An 18,467-nucleotide genomic window follows, 5' to 3' on the forward strand; every position below is an offset into this window, starting at 1 on the left:
AACTCATATTTGTGTAATTCATCTAGTTTGGGTTATTCCTTTTTTGCCTTGGATGAGACTCAATGACATTTTGAACGTATACTGCATAACTATGCAGTCATGAGGAAATTGATATTGGCGTGACTTGTATAAAGCTCCAAGAAATCCACAGCAGCGCGTCTCAAAATAAGTAAAAACGTACTTTTTCTCTCATCTCAATTACCAAATCTGCAATGCTACACGTTCTACACTGCCTCTGCAGTCCTCTCTTCCGTAACTATGAACTTTGTATGGACTGGTCAGGACCATCGATTATATATCTAAACATTTGTAATAAGACATTTTTTAAAAAAAACTCAGACTGCGTTTAAATTCAGCTCAAACTGAAGTGGAAAAGTCTTTATCCAAAAGCTATAAGGTCTTTTGTGAAATTAGTTGCGTCATTCTAAAACCCATGACTCATTGGATTAACCATAATTTTATATTCAACTGAGACATTAAACAAAAGCTCTAATTTTCTCCAGATAATTCAACAGATTTATACAATGGATGAGTGAGAAAAATCCCAGCTTCAGACTTAAATTCAGCTCACTACCTTGCAATAGGTTCAGAAAAATCAGCCAGATTTTCGCATGTGTGTTTGCCAGCTAAAAATTCACATCTGTGAGCCACAAGCCCAGGCAGTCATGGTTCCTCATTCCAGTTATTGAATAATTTCTTCTTTTCTCTAGTTCAAAAAGCAGCTTTATAATGTCCGAAATAGATCTTAAGCAATACTTTTAGATGGATAAAGATGATTTTGAGAATCAGGCTTAAACACAGTTTTGAATTTGACGCTTGTGAATCGGTTCAAGATCATTTGTAAAGTTTTAGTGTTCCTTCTGTCTGATCTCAGAGACATCTTTTCCAAGGTGTATAAAATGTCTTATTTTCCCTCAAGAGAGTTCTACTTTAAGCTGAAGTACAATGAAAATACAGGATGGTACTGATACAGCATGATTCTGATTGTAAGTTGATACAAAGCACGATCAATACAGCTATAAATATACAATAAAAGCAGAAAGTGCTGTAGAAACTCAACAAGTCTGGCCACATCTGTGGAGAGAGAAACAGAGTCACTTTTCAAGTCCTGTATGACTCTTCTTTGGAACTTACAGCTTGCAGTTGATTCTTATAATTTTTTTTGTTTTTAAATGATGCAGAATAAACCATATCTTTAATGAAACATTTGAAGGATGCTTTTGTGATATGAATGAAAACTCCACCTCTGAAGCTGATTAATATTATAACATGAGCGAGTTGTATATATGAATCTATCAGGTACTTGTGGCTGTAGCTTATGAACAACGAATTTTGTGAATCATAAAGTGATTGAAATCAGAAAGTAACTTGAGACCGAAATGAACTGCCAGCTGCTTTCCCTTCATTTATCATAACTGTCATGCCAATTGTAAAAGCTAAATGGGTGGAGCCCTTTCTCCCTCTTCAATCAGTAGATACGATGCCTTTGTCCAACAGAAGGAGTAACACAGATGCCTGAAACGTTAAATAGTTTTCAGTAATTTCAGCTCCATTGTAGCTTTACAACCTGTATTCTCAGGACTCTGTGGGTTGGGGGAGCTGTGATGCTTTTCTCAGATTTGTGTTGACTTATGGATCACTGAATTTCACCAATGGTTAGATCGTAGTAAAAGTAAATTCTCATTCATCCAGAAATTATCTCTTTCAAAAAATATGGTTCCTGGGAGCATACCAATGTTTGCAGGAGATACCCTTTAACAAAAAAAAGTCACTAAACCATTCAATGCCTCTTTAAAGAATTGGAGAGAACCAATAAAAAAACACATTATATACTATCTGGAGGGAGGATCAAATTAAATGTAGCATTCTGAATATACAGAAAAATGCCAGAATTCAGCTGTTGAAACATGCTAATTACTGAAATTACAACAAAGCTAAGCAGTTGAAAGGTGAGATAACTGTGAAAGAGATTAAATGGAACTTAAAAGAAAAGCTCAAAGAAAAATCATATCCTACTCCAGTAATCATTGCCAATGTGGAGGAGTCAAAGTCTCCTCCCTTTTCTGGCAAAATAACAGACAATGAATTAGAAAAAGGGATGTGGATCTTTCAAAATGATTGTCAGATTAAATGCAGCACCAAGAACTATTCGTACTCATTAAATCTGCAATATTGAAGTTTCAAGTATATCATTAAAAATAATGATCTCTGCAGCTATTTTTGGTTCAGTCACAATGAAGAATATTGTAAATGAGAGATGAGGCTTTTGAGCGTTTCCTGCAAATTCCTTTGAATTTGACTTACATCAGTTTAGTTTTAAGTTAGCATGTGTTTCTGCTATCATTTAGGCCCATGCACATATATCACAATCAACTGGTCAGTCGCAAAGTCTCTAACCGGCAATCTCACCACCCACTCCTGTTCCTCACTGCACACATGTCAAATGTCTTGCCACTGCATGGTTTCTGCTTCCAGAAGTTGCACAGCTAGAGAGAATTGCCTGCACTTAAAAGGCTTTGCTAGCTTGTTGTATTGTGTTTCAATTTGGTCAAGATGGACTGTCATTGCAGTGTAAAGTAAGTTTTGTAGTGGCAATGCAAGCAAATGAATAAGAAATAAACTAGGAACTAACGTGAGAAGCCAGTATATTACAGTACTAGAAACATAGGAGGCCATTCAGTCCATCATGTCCATGCAGACTTTCTGCAAAAGCAGCTCAGTTTGTCTCACTCCTCTGCCCATTCTCTGCAGACTTGTGTTTTTTTTTCATTAGCTTCTTGTCTAATAGATCCATGCAGGATGAATAAAAATTATGGGGAATGCTGCCACACCCACTATCCAATTTCTGAACAATGCAAGCTGCAAGGGGCCCCAGAAATATGTAGTAATCACAGGAGTGGCCTCCTGTGCCTCCACACTTAAAAGCAGCAGCAATATTCTGGATGTTGCAGAGGCATGGATTCACAGACCTAACAGCAGCATGACCACCAACAGAATGACATCAGAAACTACAACGTAAAGCAATAGTGATAAGTGATGAACCTGAACCATCTAAAAAGAAACCAAAAATATACAACTTCCACGTGGAATGGAAAAATGAATTGTTGTTCACAACTGTAAAAGACCAGCACTTTGGCCTTATATGTCACCAAAGTGAAGTAAAAAGGAACATTTCGAATGCACAACAATGCACACGAAATTCAAGCATACTTTTCCCTTGCAAAGCTTTGGTCAAAGAAAGTTAATGAGCTGAAGACAGTTTTAAAAATTCAACAAGTCATGTTTTTCTAAACCAGCGACAAAAGGTAAGGCCTGCATGAAGCATCACTTTGCAGTTGCCATCTTCTGAAAAAACACAGGAAATCACTCACAGATGGTGGAGTAATTAAAAAAAAATGACTGTGGCTGCTGACTTTTTATTCAAAGATCTTAGGAACAAAGACTAAATAACACCATTTCATACTTCCACAGTATCAAGACAAGTGGAATCTTTGTCCAAAGATATCTTTCAGTGATTACAGCAGGATCTGAAGGACTGTGAATGCTTTTCAATGCAGTTCGATGAATCCATCGACATGACCTACATAGCCCAACGAAATGTTGTTGTGTACATGGATTTCAGAGACATAACTAAAGAGAATCTTCTCATCCTGTTTATTCTTAGTGAGAGAACAATGGTGAGGATATCAACAATGGATTCAAAAGGTATATGCTTGAGAAAAGCATTCCAATCAAGAAACTGGTTTCCATCACAACTGAAGGAGCACCAACCATGCTTGGAAAATGCAGGCTTTGTTGTATTTTGCAGAAATGATTCTGATTTCTGCTGTTTTGTCAAATACCACTATAAAATCACTCAGAAGCGCTAGCGAGTAAAGTTATAGGCTTTTCTCATTCAATGATAGTTGTTACGATTGTAAATTGGATTTGAGCAAGAGCCCTTCAGCACTGCTGAAATCCTTAATCGATGAATTCAATGTTGGCTACAATGAATTAATCCTCCATCTTGTGAGATGGTTAAGTCGAGGGAAAGATTTTTGCATCTGATGACTATAATTGCCACTTTTCTTAACTCAAGGAATGAAGTGTACTGTGAACTGTCAGACAATGTGTGATTGCTTGACTTCAGGTTTCCTACAAACATGTCAAAACTAAACAAACTGAACTGTGAACTGCAGGGTTCGCCCATATGATCGCTGCTGTGAACACATTCATATTGAAACTAGGCGTGAGTCCTTCCAAATAAAAAAAACAAAAATGCTGCAACACTTCCTGAGTCTGGAGTAAATGTTAGAAAAAATCGAAGACAAAAAAGAAAGCGTCCACCCAGAAAGCCCCTGTGCACACCTGAGGAGCTTAACAGAGGAATTGAACAGGCAATTTTAGGAATTAGTTGGAATAGAATAAGTCATCATATTTGTCTCAAATCCATTCCTTCAAGTAGACATTGGCGGTTTAGCTGCCAAATTTCATTTAACTTACAAAGCAGTGGAGTTGATATGAAGATAATAACTATACAATATGATATTGAATTGCAAGACAGATCACGGAACAGCAATTTTTGGGGAGTCACAAATAGAGAAAAATATTTATTCCTATCATCCTACGCTTTTAAAATGAAATCTTGCTTGACTCTCCATTCCTCTATAAGACAGTTTTCTTCCAAATGAAGATAATCAAGTTCAGTGCTACACCCACCTCACAGAAAGCCATTTGATTGACTGAATACAACTAACATGCATAAATACACCAAGACTTCAAAGCAGCAGCAGATAATGTGCAGTCACAGGTGTCACACTGAGATTTGGTGAGTAGAGAACAAAATGAATCAAATCATTTACTTTGACTTAGATTTATAGAGCACTAAACATACACTGTTTATTCTGAAGTAAAGCAGAGAACTGCAGATGCTGAAGACAGAAAAAAAAAGGTCATTAGACTTGAAACTTTAACCTTTTCCAAAACTCTCTGTAACTATTTCTTCTATACATTCTTTAGAGTCAATCTTGGGTTGTACTTACATTCAAGAAATAATCTTATGCTTAAAAACGGTTCACCACAGAAGCTATGGAGGCTGGGGTCACTGAAGAAATACGAGAAAGAGAATGCCAAATAGTTAGATATTAAAGTGACAAGAGGTATGGAGAGAATGCAGGAATATGGCATTGAGATAGAGGATCAGCCACGATCAAATTGAATAGCAGAGCAGACTTGAAGGGACGAATAGCCTCTACCTGGCCCTAGTTTTGTGTGTATTGGAGACCATTGATTTAGACTCTGTCCAAATACGTTTTATTTACAGTCACAGCAAGAGGCGATCTGGACCAGTAGCTTTATTCTGTACAACATTATGCACACTATGAATTGGACTAAGAGTTATTATTTTACATTTTCACACTGAATGTCTTCCTGGCTGTACCAGAAGGACAAAATGCAATAGCTATCAAGTTGTGTATTGATGCTAAAATAACAGTATAACATATCTGCGAGTTTATGATTGATCAGAAACTTAAGAGTACTTGTAAGAAAAAAGAATGCAAGAAATAAGAGTAGGAGTAGGTCAATCAGCCCCTGAAGTCTGCTCTACCATTCAATAATATATTGACTAATCTACACCAGGCTTCAACTCCTCATTTTTGCCAACTCCTCACAGCACTTAATTCCCTGATATTTCAAAAATCTATCTGCCTCTTCTTTAAATACTTCCAGTGATTGAGATTCCACAACTCTTTGGGCAGAGCATTCCAGACATTCACTCCCCTCTGGGAGAAGAAATTTCTCCACACCTCAGTATTAAATGAGTATCCACTTATTCTGTAAATATGTCCCTATTTTGAGATGCCCCCACTTGTAGAAACATCTTTTCAACACATACCTCAAGCCCCCTCAGAGTCCAGTCATCATCAGGGCTTTCTTGAGGCTTTACACTTTTTCCTTGAAAAGAGATGTGAGTAAGCCCCAACAATCACTAGCCACCTTCGCCTGGATGAGCTCATTCTCACGTTGAAAATCTTCTCCTTTAACCCATCTCACTTTCTCCAAGTCAAAGGTTTGGCAATGATATTCAAATGGGTTCCAAATTATGGCTGGCTCGTTGTCAGGTGTGTAGAGCAATCCTTGTTCCAGTCCTATCAAGCCTCCTCCCACAACTCTTTCTCTGATGTAGCAATTATGTCATTGGTGCTGCTTCCTGCTGTCATCGAGAATTAGAAAAAATTATCAGTTTTGTTTCTAATTTCCATTTTTTTCTCACTTTCACTTAATCCATTTCTTCCACCCCTTCCCCCCAATGATTACACTGTTTCCTTTTCTGGAGATAGGCTATCCACCAATATCCATTACAAACCCATTGACTCCCATAGTAAATGGATTAGACTTTACCATCCCCTGCATCCTGCAAGGACTCCACTGCATTCACCCAGTTTCTCTGTTTCCTTCACACCTATTCTGATGATTTCACCACCCATCAGGGTGCCTCTGACATGTCCTTCTTTATCATCAGCCAAGGACCCCCCCCGCCACCCATCATGGTTGACTGGGTCCTCAGCTGTATTTGTCCCCAAACCATCTCCCACATTTGTGCCTTCACTCCTTCCCGAAATAATGACAGGGCTCCCCTTATCCTCACTTTCCACCCCATAAATCTTTACATTCAAAGGATCATCTGACCATCCTCTACCATTTCCATCACCTCCAGTGGGATTCCATCACCAAACCACATCTTTCCCCCTCCTCCACTGCCAGCATTCCACAGACTATTCCCTTCATGACACCTTGATCCACTCCTCCATCATTCCTAACACTTTCTCACTCCTCCATGGCACTTTCCAATGCAATTACAGAAGGTGCTCTTTCACCTCCTTCTTTGTCACTGCCCAAGACTCCAAACACACCTTCCAGATGAAGCAGTGTTATATTTCTGAGAATCTAGTCTGTTGCATTCACTGCTCTCAATGCAGTTTCCTTTACATTGGCGAGACTAATTGCCAATTAGAGCTTGGAGGAATGAGGGGTGATCTCATTGAAACATATAAGATGCTGAGGGGATGGAAGCAAAGTACTGCAGACTCTGGAAATCTGAAATAAAAACACACAATGCTGGAGAAACTCCAGACAAAATGCAGACTGGAATTGCAGCACCCATTTACTTTGTCTGTAAGAATGACCCTAATTGTTTGCCATTTCAATAAACAATCTTGCTCCCATGCTAATATTTCCTTTGAGAAAATGTTCAATGCTGCAGTGGTCCAATGAAGCTCAAAGCAATCTGGAGCAACAACACCTCATTTTCCACTGTGGCTTTTTACAGTCTCTAGGACTCAATATTGAGTTCAACAACTTCAACGCTCAGGACCTGTCCTCCATTTTGATTCTAGACTCCAACCCCCTGCCCACCTCCCCCACCCTCGCCCCCACCCCACCCACCACTACTGCCACCAACTATGTCATCTTTGTGTCACAGAGTGGTCTTATTATCTCCTTTGCCATCCTATCATTTAAATCTCTAAATTCTCCATTATGGCCATTACCACTCCCTTTGTCTTTTGCTCCAATTGCTCTCACCATCTGTCCACTCACTCCTTATCCCCTTTTGTCAACAGCATAAAACCCAACATTTTTCCAGCCACTTTCCGTTCTGAAAAATAGTTAAATCAGACTCAAAACAGTTCTGTTTCTCTCTCCAGAGTTACTGTCAGTCATGGTGAGTTTCTCCAGTATTGTTTGTTTTTATTTTGGATTTCCAGCACCTGCAGCACTTTGCTTCCATCGCCTCAGCATCTTGTATGTTTCAGTAAGATCACCCCTCATTCTTCTATGCGCTAATGGACAAAGGAGTTAATGTTCATGTTAAGTCAATCCTTCATCCCCGGAATCAACTTACTGAATCTCTTTCGAACTGTCTCCAATGCTAATATTTTCTTTCTTAAATATAGGGACCAAAACTGTACACAGTCCTGCAGGTGCAGCCTCACCAACACCTTGTACATTTGTAACAAGAATTTCCTATTTTTAACCCCCAGCAATAAAGACCAAAATTCCTTTTGACTCTTAATTATTTGCTGCACCTGCGAGCTAACATTTTTGTGTTTCCTACAATGGTGTGTGACCTCACACTATCCTACATTGAACTCAATTTGCCAGGTTATTGCCCACTGACTTGACCTACCGCTATCTTTTTGTAGATTACTTACCTCCTCTTCACAACATGCCCTCCTACCTACATTTAAAGAGGCTGTTGGCAGCAATCTTCACCATTAGCAGTAGCTCACACAGTGTAGGGATCTGGCGTGCCCATGCAACAAGATAAGTCTTAAAGATGTATTAAATAAAAGGATTGGTAGAAAACCAGAGAAAGCTATGATAGTGGGTAACAACAGTGACAAAATTAGCACCAGGGCAGTCACAATGACCTTAATTACTTCTTTCTGTGCTGTGATCTCTAAAATTTCTATTCAGCACCAACTGTCTTATTGGAATTAAATACTGTAAATATTATTAGGTTCAGCCAGTCCACTATTCCTGTAGGTGAGGTCTAATTACCCATTAGCAGGAAGCTACCCTCAGCTGTCCAATATCTAAAGTATTCCTGATCAGTACGTTTCATATTTTCAGATAATCTCATGTTCTTACATAACTTTCAAACTCAGTAAACATTTCACAAGACCATGGTATGGACTGCAAACTGCAAAACAGATTTATTAAACATAAAGGAGGTAAGTGAACAGTAGCAATGGAGATTTACAGTAACAGATGTGACTTGAATTCCAGGAATGATAGAAGGAACAGTCATACCTGTAACTTGAAGTTTCAGTGTGGCCTATCGATAGTCTGTGTTAACCTGAATTGAAGATTTGCTGATGACCTTCAATGGAGTCTTTCTGGTAAATGTGCATCGTTACTTAGTGCCAATCACCTGCTTTCTCCATGTACCCTTTCACATGAGTTTTGTCCAAATAATCCTCCAAAGTCTCTTACATCCAAATGAAGTAGCCAATTAAACATACATTGAAATAAAACCCATATGCTTAAAAGTTTGACTACCAACTTGGATTTCCATCACGGTTCAACATGCTTCCTCAGAATACTGTATAACAAATGAAACCTACTCATTTTCTCATTTTAACCCTTTTTTTGCTGTGATTGAATGGGTAACATGATACATTTCCCCTTCAAGCCACGTATGATTTGGAACTATTTGCCTTTTCTCCATTGTCACTGGGTCAAAATCCTGGAATTCCCTTCTTAACACCATTGTGGGTGTACCTACCCCAAGAACTGTAGCTGTTCAAGATGGCAGCTCACCACTAATTTCTATATGGTAATTAGGGATGATCAGTAAATAGTGGCCAAACCAATGATGCCCACATCCGGTGAACGGACTTTAAAGTCATAGATTAAGTGATAAGGTTTTTAAAATGCTGTAACTGTTGATTACTAGTTAAAAGAATATGATGTAAACTGTTCCAATGACGGGCCAAATACATGGATAAATATAACGAAAACATTCTTACTCTTCTACTAAATGTGTGAACACAAAAGGCAATTGAATGTTGCTTTAAAAATAAATTGTGTGGCATTAAAACATTTAATTACAAAGAAACAAGTTAGTTAGATCAGCAAAGCATGAAGGCATTTTCTTTTTGTAAGACAACTGATCTCTGGTCTCATTTACTTTACACAATTTTCCGACATAGGTACGAAGTGCAACATGTAATATTTTAATCAATTTGTCTACTGCTTCTGCTATTGTATGATGTTGATGTGCCACAAAAAATATGATTGGAGGAGGGAACACATAAACTCAAAGATTCATCTCAATGCCAAATGTAAGATGCTGAGTCTAAAAGAGTTTAAAAGCCACAGTGAAAGATGTTACTGTCTAGCAGGCGTTGGGCTGGAGACAAAAGCAGAGACTGTACAAATAAACTCCAAATTGAATTATGCCAGGTATCTGAGTAAAACCACTACTTCAGCATAGGGCCTCATTAAGATTTAATTATTGTTTTAAAGGAGCTTATTATATAGAAAATGATGTTTCCCACCTCGTGTAATTAGACTTTCAATACAGAAAACCAGATTCACTTGGGTTGTCAAAGTTGACAAGCCTGTTATTTGGAAGGGTTGATGTATTCCATAAAACAGAACAATATGATTTATATCTTACAAATCAGTTAACCTCATAACTCACTCACCATTTTAACTGCAATATAAATCACATCTCACAGCCTTTATTGTTTATTCCGTTAATACCATATGGTAAAAACGAATGTTGAAAAAAAGATTAAATTAAATCTGCAGATTGAAACATGTCTACGACTACGAAACATATTCATATAAACTTTGGTTACAGTGCTATAGTGACAGTGTAAATGTCAGTCAGGCATTAGTTATGATCTGGGGTTGTTGTTTTGGCTGCCTGATGTAAACTCTCAATAGCAGTGACTACAGGTGGGAACATTGGCACACAAAATTGCTACTTATTTCTGTTCCTGTATTCACCATTTTTGGTTATGTATACAAAACAGAGTTACGCAAAATTACCTCACAAATATTGTGTATTTTGTGTATTTTCTTCAAAATAATTTTCAGAAGAAGAGTTAATGTTATGCAATTTTATCTTTCCAATAAGAAAATATATTTAATGCAAATTAATCATTGGAAATGATTTAACTACAGATCCTATTGAATAGAATATTGGGAAGACTGAAGTCATTGGTTCTATAACCATGTGGAGTTTCAAGAAAACAATGAAAAATTAAAGTATAGAAAGAGGCTTTTCAGACAATGATGGCACAGCCGAAAACAAACCAGCTGCCCACTCTAATCCCACTTCCCAGCACTGGTCTGTATCCCTGAACGTACCCCACTTCAAATGTCCGAATCCAAATATTTTAAATGAGCAGAGATTCCTGCATCAATAATCAACATGGGCAGCAAATTCAAGATACCCACCACTCTCTGGGTGAAAAAAGATTTTCCTCAGATCCCTCTAATCCATCTACCAATCATCTTAGAACTACTCCTTCTGGTAACTGATTTCTCAGCTAGGAGAAACAGTTCTTTCCCGTGTATTTTATCTCAGCATGTCATAGTTTTGTACACTTCAATCAAGTCACTAAACAGCCTCTCTGTTCTAAGGAAAAAAAACTCTAGCCTATCCAATGTGGAGCTGGAGGAACACAGCAGGCTAGGCAGCATCAGAGGAGCAGGAAAGTTGACATTTCAGGTCGGGACCCTTCCTCAGAAATGGGGAGAGGGAAGGGAGCTGGGAAATGAATAGAGAGAGGAGGGGTGGGTCTGGGGAAGGTAAGTGGGATGGTGATAGATGAATGCAGGTAAAGAGTGGTGGGGGTTGGTCAGTAAGAAAGGTGGGGTAGATAGGTGGGAGAGAAGATGGAAAGGTTGTGTCAAGTCAAGGAGGCAGGGATGAGAGGGAGGCTTGGACATGAGATGAGGCCGGGGGTGGGGAGATTTTAACACTGGTGAATTCCATGTTTAGGCCATCGGGCTGTAGGTTCCCGAGGCGGAACATGAGGTGTTGCTCCTTCAGTTTGTGTGTGGTGTCATTGTGGCACTGGAGGAGGCCCAGGATGGACATGAGACCCAGCGAGTGGGAGAGGGGGTTAAAATGATCGGCTTCAGGAAGGTGTTGTCGTTTGTCACGTACAGCGCGCAGATTCTCCACAAAACGGTCTCCAAGTCTACACTTTGTCTCATCACTGTAGAGGAGACCACATTGGGAGCAGTGGATACAGTAGACCAAGTTGGCGGATGTCTGTTATGAAAGGTATGTTTTGGGCCATGAATGGAGGTGAGGGGGGAGGTGTAGGGGCAGGTGTAGCACTTCGTGCAGTTGCAGGGAAATGTGCTGGGTGTGGTGGGATTAGAGGGGAGTGTGAAGTCGACGAAGGAGTCGCGGAGTGAGCAGTCCCTACAAATGGCAGATAAGGGTGGGGAGGAAAATATATCTTTGATTATGGGGTCGGATTGGAAGTGGTGGAGAATGATACACTAGATGCAGAGGTTGGTGGGGTGGTATGTGAGGACAAGGGGTTTCTGTCTTTATTTTTGTTGGGGGGTGAGGGTGTGAGTACAGAAGTGCAGGAAATGCAAGGAACACAGTTGAGGGCATTTTTGATTACGAGAAGGGGGAAGTTACAATCCTTGAAATGGGAGGACATCTGGGATGTCTGGGAGTGAAATGCTCCATCTTGGGAGCAGACGCAACGGAGGCTGAAGAATTGGGAGTAGGGGATCGCATTCTTGCAGGAGAGTGGGTGAGAGGAGGTGTAGTCCAGGTAGCTGTGGGAGTCAGTGGGCTTGAAATAGATGTCAATTTCGAGGCGGTTACCAGAGATGGAGGCGGACAGGTCCAGGAAGGAGAGGGATGTATCGGAGATGGTCGAGGTGAATTTGAGGTTGGGGTGAAAGGTGTTAGTAAAGCTGCTGAACTGTTCAAGCTCCTCATGGGAGCAAGAGGCAGCGTGGATACAGTCATCTGTGCAGCAAAGGAAGAGGTTGGGGATAGTGCCAGTCTAACACCAGAAAAGGGACTGTTCCGCATATCCTACAAAGAGGCAGGCATAGCTTGGGTCCATGTGGGTGCCCATGGCCACTCCCTTAGTCTGTTTTGCAGTGAGGGGGACACATAATATAGGTCAGATGGTTGGCAAACCATCATTCTAACTATTTCTTCCAGTGGTTGTAATGAGGTCAGCCAGCTAGATGTCAGAGAATAGGAGTTCCCTGCTTAGGCCAGTTAATTTGGTACAATCAGGGAGCCCTGGCTGACATGAAAAGATTATATGTCAGAAATACTGACTCTCTGGTGCCTGACTCTGTATGAGGCAGTACTATAGTCAAGGGCTGATTGCGTGTAAATAAAGGGTGATGTGTTGATGGGATACCAGCCTCTGTAGAGTGATTGCACTTCTAAGTTAGTATCCATAATACAGGACGGGGGGACGGGTAGTGAATGGATGAGTGCCAAAACAAGAAGTGCATATTTAAATCAATATTTACAAAGCAATTCAGCTTTTTAATATGCTGGCCATGCCGTTGTATGGTTGTCTTGAGCAGGTAGCTAGGAGTGGGAAGCACACTTTTTAAAACAAAATGTATTTCGAAAGGCCAGAAAGGAAAATTGTGACTATTTTAGGAAATATCATTGGCACATTCACCTCTTCCCCTTCCCAAGGTGCTCAAAACCCTCCCTGCCCAATGCCCCTGGCTTCCTTGGGTCCAGGTTCCACTGAGGCCTTCATCCCAGGCCTTCTGTGCCCACAACTGAGCTCTGACCAGCAGGTCTAGAAGATGTGAAACTTTTTACCACTGAAGGCAGTAGTTCGATTTTGGCATTGTTTTCTTTTATTTAAAAAATATGCTTTATATATAAAATAATTCAATAAATACATACAAGAGATACTAAAACATTCCTGTACAGTCTTTCCAGAGTAAAAAACAAACAACACATTGGAATTTCACATTCCTCAGAGTTGTCTGGCAGTTGCAAACCAGAAGCATTTTCTATTCATGCAGGAAATTATTAACATTCATTGTTAGGCAATGAGGGGTCTGACAAGTGAACAGACCCTCAATATAATTGGCAGAAAGACCATAGGCAGGCTGTGGTGGTGGGGATTGGGGAGGGATGGGTGGTAGCTGACTTTTCCTCCTCAAACAGAAACCAACCAACTTTTCAGTCAGCATGTGTTGAGAAGAGGATTTAGAGTCAAGTAGTCCTTTTCCCATAAAATCCTGCCCCGCAAAATCCCCTGATATGGCTTGGTGTCATATTTTGTTTCATTGCACTTTTGTGAAGAGCGTTGGGCTATTTCATGATGACAAATGCAATATGTAAAAATTATTTGTTGTTGTTGAATTGGTAACATTAAGTTTTTTTTTGTCTTGGAAATAATTGTGAATTTGAGTAGAGTCTAGGAGTTACTACAGGCCAGTGACAACAACTCAGTGCACTTAAGTCAGCTCAATTGAAGGTTAAATCCTGAAATGAGACCTCACTTCAATTCCTGCAACCTGGAATGTGTTTACTATGGATGAAGAAAAAGGCTCCAGCCTAACAGCATTCACCTTTCTTCAAACTTGCAAAATGATGTTCTTGTCTCTGACAGTCCACATTAATCATAGTCTCACAATGCTTTCATGTTTGAATTTATTGATGTTAATAAAGTTATAGATTGGTTGAACAGTTTATTTCATTTTTCTTTGGAGTAAAAATAGCATCTAACCAGAAACAGAAGGCCAGATGCTACATTTACACAAAATCCAGACAATTGTCCAGCACATGAACGTTATGTGTACAGGGAAACTACATTTCCAGCAAAGTAACTTAATTACATCATTATATAAACGTATTGCTGACTACCACTGTAAGCAAACTGGGAATATTTGAAGTTTCACAATAACATTTCTAGCTGAATTAGTGCAAGCCACATTAGTAAAGGACCTATTGCAGAAATCATGACTTCTGAGAAGCAGACAAACACAGCCAACTATTTCAGAATAGAGGTTTCTGCAGAAATACCATTTGGATCATGCAACGGTTGGGAATTCATCATAGAAAACACATGTATTTCCAAGTGTCTAGAATTTCACTATTTTCAAGGAATGTTAAGAACAAAGGAAGTATCAATTTACAAGGAACTTCCTCAGGAATAGCAAGAAGCAACATGGAGAAATCAAACAAACAGCAGAAAATTCTAAATTAATGCTCAAATCAGTTTAGGGGACCATAACATAATGATGTCAACAAAACATTATGAGCTTAAGGCCCAGCAAAAAATTTAAGCTCACAATCTTGGCATTCAGCGGACTACTGAGGGAGACTGTATTTTGTGTGACCATTAACCTGGGCCTTCTCAACTCTCTAAGCAAGAACAAGATCCTGCAACACTGTCCTGTATATCAGAAGAACAGCCAACTTCTCCAATCAGTGCTGTTACCAATATTTAACCCTCAACAACGATCGCTGAAAGAGACAATCTGGTCATTTACCTCATTGTTTTTTGTGAAATTCAGGTGTACACAATTACCTTACATTATGTTACCAACATTTCAAAAGTACTAAATAGGCTGTGAAATGCTTTGGTCCATGCACAGGCTGTAAAAGGGGTTATATAAATTCAGGTTATTTTTCTCATGCTACACAAAGTATAAACATCAAGAGGGTGGATGAATGAAATTTGGAATATTTTTATAATTTGATGAAGTCTACCAAGTTTGACAATAGGTGCTGATTTTTATTTATTTGATGGTGAAATGTTCCCACTCATAACTGAGATGCACATTTAAAATAAATCACAATTATCTGAACCAATATGTGTGATTATATTGAGTAATGATGTTACATATACGATGCACTGTTGGTGTTCTGAGAGTTTATTTCTGCTGTCCCGACAGCAGTTTACATCCCACTCCATGCAGAAGGGAAGAATGCAATCGATGAAATATATACTGCCACAAAAAGCCTTGAGACGACATACCCTGAGGTCTTGTTCATTGTAGCCGGTAACTTCAACCGGGCCAACTATAAGAATGGGCTGCCAAGATACCACCAGCACATCTCCTGTCCCACTAGAGGCCCAAACACCCTGGGCCATTGCTGAACAAACATCAAAACACCTACCACTCCATTCCCTGCCCACATTTTACTAAATCAGACCATAAGGCTGTGCTCCTTCTCCCGACTTACAAGCAGAAACTGTATCATGAGGATCTGGTACAGAAAGTCATACAGTGCTGGTCTGAAGTAACGGATCAGCTCCTATGTCACTGCTTGGAGTCAGTGGACTGGGCCATATTCAAGAACTCAGCAACCAACCTAAATGAGTATACCACTACCATAACAGACTTCATAAATATATTTGTAGAGGACTGCTTGCCAAAGAAGTTAATCCGAGTGTTCTCCAACCGGAAACCATGGAGGAACCGGAAGATCCACTCCCTACTGAAGTCCAGGTCTGAGGCATTCAATGCAGGTGTCCCTGACCTATACAGGAAATCTAGGTACGATCTTCACAAAGCATTCAGAGATGCCAAAAGACAATACCAGACTAACCTGTCCCAGACTAACCACACAAATACACATCTTAAATGCAAAGCTTACATGCAAAGTCAAGTAGAATTACTGACAACAATGCATCCCTCCCATGAGCTCAATGCATTTTATGCTCATTTTGAACAGAAGGTCAGCAGAATTATGTCACCTGCACTGATAGATTCGGGTGCCCCTGTACCCGCAGTCACCACAGTGGGCCAGCTGGCAGGATATTTGCAGGCATCTTTAACCTCTCCTTACTTCAAAATGAGCTTCCCAACTGCTCCAAGAAGACCGCTACTATCCCGGTGCCAAAGAAAAATCAGGAATCTGCCTTAATGACTACCGCCCAGTAGCTCTGCCATCCATCATTATGAAGTGCTTTGAGAGGTTAATAATGGCACACATCAACTCCAGCCTCCCAGACTGCCTTGATCCACTACAGTCTGTCTAGTGTCACAATAGGTCCATGGCAGGCACCATCTCCCCTGGCCCTACATCATCCCTTGAACATCTGGATAACAAGGACATCTACATGAGACTCCTATGTTTTGACTTTAGCTCTGCCTTTAACAACATAATTCCAACAAAACTCATCTCCAAACTCTGAGACCCCGTTCTGAGGAAGGTTCACCAGACTCGAAACATTAACTCTGATTTCTCTTCACAGATGCTGCCAGACCTGCTGAGCTTTTCCAGCAATTTCTATTTTTGCTCTCTTTACTTCTTTTCAGTTTAAAATTAATTACCAAGCCTAAGGTAAGAATAGCTTTTGAATAAACTTGTGCCATCATCTGCATTATTCAGAAAATTTGAAATTGTGCCATTTTTATTTTTTGGTAAATTTCATTTTTCTGGAATTAAAGCATCAATGTCTCATTCAATCTGCAGACTCTTACTGTTGAGGAAAGAAGATTGTATTTTTGGAACTAAAAGTAACATTCCATCAAAATATCACAATTATTGGTTGTTCATCCAGTTTGATCACATTTGATCACTAATGCACAGATATAACCCATTGTCTTTAAAAAAACGTATAAACTTCAACAGTGTTTGAACAATGTGATGATGTGGAAGTGCCGGTGTTGGACTGGTGTAGACAAGATCAGAAGTCACACAACAACTGGTTATAGTCCAACAGGTTTGTGTGAAATCACAAGCTTTCAGAGTGCTGCTCCTTCGTCAGGTGAAGTGACTTTGGGGTTAAGGTACACAATATTGAATATACTGGGACTGTTACCTGCAGTATACTTGGACCTTAAAATTAAGCTGTTTGTATGTTAAATGTTAATGTGGAAAGATCAAAAAAAGGATGCGTGTATGTATAAATAAAGTGCCTTTCACAAAGTCAGGATATCAGAGAGTGATTTATAACTAATGAATCATTTTGATATTTAGCCATGCACTGTTATGATATTGGACATTCCGTTGTCCACTGTCGTAATGGAGTTGCAGGCATAACCATCAATTTTAAACAATTGTGCTAAAATAATCAACCAATTTCCTATTAAGGTTTTAAACATTTCCACACTTGTTTGTCATTTATATAAATGATTTGGATGAGAATATCGAAGGCATGTTTAGTAAGTGTGCGGACAACACCAAAATTGGTGGTATAGTAGACAGTAGTAAGTCTACAATCATACTAAGCATTCCTTCCATATTCTCATTCAAAGAAGGTTTTCCAAGATTACAAAGGGAGCTTGATGAAATGGATCAATGGGCTGAAAAATGGTACATGGAGTTCAATCTGGATAAAAGCGAGGTATTGCATTTTGGTACAACAAACAGAGTTAGGACTTATACAATTAATGGTAGGGCCTTGAGTGGTGTTGAGAACAGAAGGATCTAGGAGTTCAGATACATAATTCTTTGAAGTTTTCATCACATATAGACAGAGTGGTTAAAATGGCGCTTGGTATGCTTGCTTTCATTGCTTAGTCATTTGAGTATAGGAGTTGGGAAGTCATGTTGAGGTTGTACAGGGCATTGATGAGGCCTCTTCTGAAATACTGTGTCCAGTTCTGGTCATCCAGTTATAGGAAGGATACTATTAAGCTGAAGAGGGTTCAGAAGAGATTGCAGGATGTTGCCAGGTATGGAAGGTTTGAGTTATAAAGAAAGATTGGATAGGTTGGGACTTTTTTTACTGGAGAGCAGGAGGTTAAGAGTCAACTTGATAGAAGTTTATAAAATAATGAGAGATGCGTATAAATTAAGTTAATGGTAGTTGTCTTTTCCCTAGGATGGGGGATTTCAAGACGAGGGAGCACATTTTTAAGGTGAGAGGAGAGAAATTTAAAAAAGACATGAGGCAAATATTTTACAGAGAGGCTGGTTCATGTGTGGAATGAACTTCCTGAGGAAATGGTGGATGCAGATACAATTACAACGTTTAAGACATTTGGAT

General features: G+C 39.5%; 1 protein-coding gene across 1 annotated transcript in view; it reads right to left on the reverse strand.

Annotated features, from left to right (window-relative positions):
* LOC109920127 (CXADR-like membrane protein) overlaps positions 1–18,467 on the reverse strand; it is a 108,699-nt gene that overhangs the window by 40,880 nt on the left and 49,352 nt on the right. The window lies entirely within an intron of this gene.

This window comes from Rhincodon typus, chromosome 32 (genome assembly GCF_021869965.1).
Source record: "Rhincodon typus isolate 14 chromosome 32, sRhiTyp1.1, whole genome shotgun sequence".
NCBI classification, from domain to species: domain Eukaryota; kingdom Metazoa; phylum Chordata; class Chondrichthyes; order Orectolobiformes; family Rhincodontidae; genus Rhincodon; species Rhincodon typus.